The following is a 5,000-nucleotide window of genomic DNA, read 5'->3' on the forward strand; positions in this document are numbered from 1 at the left end:
ATTAAAAATTGTTTAAAAGGATTGACGATTTTTTTTTTTTTTTTTTTTAAAGGATTCGAACATGTGATTGGAAAAAAAAACTTTGTACCTTTTTCCTCTATCACACCCTATCGAATATAGATTTTCGACTGCTAGGTTGGTTTCGTCTTTTTTTCCCCTTTAAAAATCCTATGGTCCTTAAACCCCCTTCCTTTCCCCTTGTTCTCTAAAAAGCCTTGGCCTACCACCCTAGAAGGCGGCCTTGGACCACCAGCAGGGGGTTTGTACTGTCCCCCCCCTAAAAACGGACCGGGTATTTAGCACGGTTTCTCGGGAAGGGGAAAGTTTTAAAGCCTTCTCTGTGTAACGTTTTTCTGCCCCAGGTCAAGAGTAACGGGGAATACCAAGAGAATTAACCCCGGGGAAAAGGCTTTAAATTTGAAAGTTATGGGTCTTTAAGCATAAGAATTGATTTTTTGACTTTTACCCAATTTGCTGGCACCCTTTACGAACCCCAGTAAAATTTACTGAATGGTTGTAGTAAAAGAACCTTTTAGGGTTTTTTTTTAAAAGTTGGGAATATATTTTTCCCCAAAGGATTTTACTCCAGGAAACCAGTAGGAGAGTTAGATATTTAAAACCCTTTCAAACTGTTGTAAAATTTTTTAATTGCTTTTCCCAAATAACTTGTTTCAAATTGATTTTTTTTGTAGGGAATCAGCGTATCTAGCAAATTAAAGATATCCTTAGATTCAAACCAAACGATGAAAATTTCCCTTGTTGATGATCCCACGACTGATTTTTTGTATGAGAGCATCAGTCCATCGGGCTTTCAGCTTAATAGCTAGCCCACTCCGGTTCTGTAAAGTATAAAAAAAATATGCCAATGTAGGCATTTCACAGCCAATTCTGAAATTTTTCCAAAAACTGGGCGAAGCTACGGGAAAAGGGTTTTTTTTTATTTCCCACCGAGCGACGCAAGTGGTTAAAAAATTTAGTTATCACATCATAAATATCTAATTCTTTTTGAAAACTTTCCCCCTTTGGGGCCCACTGGAAAATCCATTTTTCTGAGCGGGAAGTTTTTGATAACATTGTTTCACTTGGTTTTTTGCTCGTCATTCTCCCAGATTTTCTTTTAACCGTTTTTTTAAAAAAGCTTTTACCAATTTTCCAGATTTTTCCCGTTTGGTGGTAAATCTGGATGTTTTTCATTGCCATAAATTTTCTGACTATAAAACCCTCCCCAGTTTGTTAAATATGCCAGTTGAGGGACTTTGTTCCAATGTTTTAAAGAAAACAAAGGCTTTAATCACAGAAAAATATTCCCATCCCCCTCTTCCCCATAAATTTGACATTTAAAAAAATCATTCTAAAGGGGAACGAAGCAAAAGAACTAAAAGCTCAATTTCATTATTGGCTTTCTAGATTTTGTGCCGAGGAAAAGGATCAAAACATTCCCTGCGGTAGTATAAACTTTTAATCGTAAAATTTTTATTAAAAATCCCTCCTTTTACCTAGGGAAATGTTCCCAATTGTGGAGGAAATGGAAAAAAAAATGTAATAGAAAGTCAAAAACTACTTTAAAACCGGAAACGTATTTTGAAAAAGTGATGCCTTATATATTCAAAAACAGTGCAAACACGGTTCATAAAAATAAAGTAGCACAAGAGAATGTAATATACATACTGCCGTATATTGTTAAAACTTGCAATTGATGAAACCACTTTTTTTAGAGTAGGCAGATGAATCCTGGTTGTTCTCTTTTTTTTACCTGTTTCTTCCCTGTCGTTGAGGTAATATCCTTGACCAGGTTTTCTTTTAAAAAGTTTGTCCACTGCCCTCTTTCCCTTTTCTCCCCGGAAATGCATGAAAAAGTCTTTTTATTTTCCATGCTGTATATATACTGCTTCAGCCAGCTCTCGTAAAACCAAACACTCTGACTTTTCACATAACTTTTCATAATACTGTCTCACCTTCAGTGGAGTAATATGATAAAATCCTTCTAAATTATTTTTCACAGTCAAACAGAAATATATTTTGCGGTTCATCGCAAAATCAAAAATTCTAAAAAATAAATAAAATAAAATAAAAATAAATTACAGCTTAACAAATTGTAACTAAAACTATTCGTTAGTCAATAGTTCTGGAACTCAAAACAACACACAACGTATTGCTAAAAATATTACCTCTGGTACGTTCCTCTGCAGAGTCAGCCATTGGCGGGTCATCAGGATTATCCCCCCCGGTCTTGGCTCTGCGACTCATCATGAGGGCCCGTGATGGACCTAAAGGTTCATGATGACCCGTGATGGCTCTGCTCGAGGTCTGGGGATTTGGTTGTGGGTTTTCGGGGGAAATTTATTTAGGGAAAATGGGTCATAAGGGGAATTTTCAGCCGAACTCCCATATAGTTGCTCGCAGTACTCGGCACACTGAAGCTAAAAGATAATCTCATTGGGCAAATTGCCTTTTAATATTGTTTATTAACAAGTTTTAAAATCTGCACTTAAAATATACATAGTACACTCCTATTCATATATCAACAAACAATACTAAAAAATGCCTTTCACACCATTTACAGCATTTGAGTGCATGGAGCTCTCATAGAAATATTTTCCCAATGTACATATGGCATGAAGAAAAAATAACAAGCAGTATGCCAAGTGAGGTTTACCTATAAGCAAAATCTAAAAAACTCCTCTATATATACTTGGAATTGCCAGGTGTTAATCACTCTTAAAGGGAAAGCTGGGTATATTCTAACAATTATCAAACTACCGTGGATGAAAATGTAACATACCACACTGTGAAACTTATATGCTACAAGCACTAAAAACTACAGGGTTTTAGGGCCCTAAGAGTCATATTTATTATTCCTTTGCTCATATCTTGAACAGAGAGATACCTATCACAGACCTCCCCTGGTTCTGTCTCACAAGAATTACAGTGAATATATGATAATTACAATCCCACCAAAAATATATCAAGTAATTGCATGCAAACCGACTCCATTGTTGCTGAAAGTGTTGAAATAAAAGTACGAATCCATCGCATGTCGCTGATCGCGCGATTACAGTGTTTGCAAGCTAAGAAAGACCTGTACTCCAATTAGTCTAAAACACTTTGTATAAAACATAATCTTGTTGGGTCTTACTTTAACATAAGGTATATAGAACATAATATTTTGTTTTTTATGAAAGATATTAGCTTGATATATACAATACGGGAGTTAACACAAAGTTGTCGGAACGCAATCTTTAAATGGTACAGGTGTATGTATTTTTTTATACTTGTAAATTGTATTTAAAAAAAAGAATTTGATAAAAATAGATAACAGATTTTTGAGCGAACTACCATATGGTGACTCGGTTATCAAAAGATGTAATTCGCATATTAATTAAAAATAAATTGTCCAAAGGCATCCATCGAACTCGTCATAGCAGGCACTGAAGGGGTCTGGCGACGAAACGGGGTCACGCATGCGCAGAAGCAAGGGACTGGCCAGTTCTTGGTCCAGATGATATGGCTCCGCCTCTTCAAAAGATGACGTCATGACCTGGGGCTCCGGCAACAAACCAACGTGTAGTGTGCCTCTTACTTTGCAACAAGACTACAACGCGGGTCTTGCAGAGTATGATTTTCGAACATGGGTTGTTTTTTAAAGGAATGGTAGCAAGGCATGTTGCAGCATTCTCTTTAATTATAATCACTTTGGTTACTTCTTTGGTCATATCTGTTTATCTTAATTATCCTCTTATATTGATCTTATTTAGCAGTATCCATACACCCTTCTTAAATGTAATTTAATAGAAATAAATATATATATAGAAATATATATATATATATATATATATATATATATATATATATATATAAACATACATATGTATTTGTGTGTGTGTGTGTGTGTGTGTGTGTGGTGTGTGTGTGTGTGTGTGTGGGTGTGTGTGTGTGTGTGTGTGTGTGTGTGGGTGTTTGTGTTTATTTGCAAGTGGATGGGAACAGTTAAAACGTTTATTGACTAGGCTTTCGAAATTTAATAATGCATCACCGCACGATTCAGTTTGTGACACTAATTTCTCACATCTAGTCACACAAGTGAGTGACAGCAACTCAAAGTGTTCATAGACAGTTATTACAGACTACATCTAAGAGAATCTGTGCTGCCGAACCATCCGAGAGATATTGCAATAAAACTGAAAATGTTAATCCCGTAACTAAGGGCTTTTCATTCTACGTTACCAAGGTTTACATTAGTGCACTGCGTAAAACGAAATTATGTGTCACTGTATATTAGATTTCAGCATGAATATAAAAGTTCTACAAACTACAGAATATTTTTGGCAAACACCAGGACTTCGGTAAGTTGCAATTGATCGAAATCGCTGGAGATTCTTTGCACCACGACGTATTGGCCCACAGTCCCGAGCTGTTTGTGAATGGGGATAACACCTTGATCCACTGAGTAGCGGCCTTTGTAGAATCCCAACAGCAGCCAGCGAGAGAAGTTGTCATCAGTCGGGGGAGTAAATCCAACCCCGCACCTTGTTTAAAGAGGAAAACACAACTAATTGTAAAGCCTCGTTGAATACGGAAGTTATGTATAACGTCAATAGCCGTGGTTATGTACTCATAGGTTTCCTGGCATGCAAATTAGAAGTTGGTGATAGGCCATCGTAAATCAGTTCAGCGCCCAAGAATGGAATTGTGAAACGGGAATTACTGTACAACGCAGATGTCTCTGGCTGTTTTAAAATTCTTCTTTAGTGTCACTGCTTCACTCTGACACACACACACACACACCCATATATATATATATATATATATATAATATATATATATATATATATATATTATATATATATATATATATATTATATATATACACACACACACACACCACACACACCATTATATATATATATATATATATATATATATTATATTATATATATATATATAATTATATTATATATATATAACACACACACACATGTATATACACACATATACGTATG

General features: G+C 35.6%; 1 pseudogene; it reads right to left on the reverse strand.

Annotated features, from left to right (window-relative positions):
- Positions 1 to 4,309: 4,309 nt before the first annotated feature.
- The window catches only part of LOC119571962, a 6,715-nt pseudogene continuing 6,024 nt past the window's right edge, over positions 4,310 to 5,000 (reverse strand).

The sequence above is a fragment of the Penaeus monodon genome, unplaced genomic scaffold (assembly GCF_015228065.2).
Source record: "Penaeus monodon isolate SGIC_2016 unplaced genomic scaffold, NSTDA_Pmon_1 PmonScaffold_8843, whole genome shotgun sequence".
NCBI classification, from domain to species: Eukaryota; Metazoa; Arthropoda; class Malacostraca; order Decapoda; family Penaeidae; genus Penaeus; species Penaeus monodon.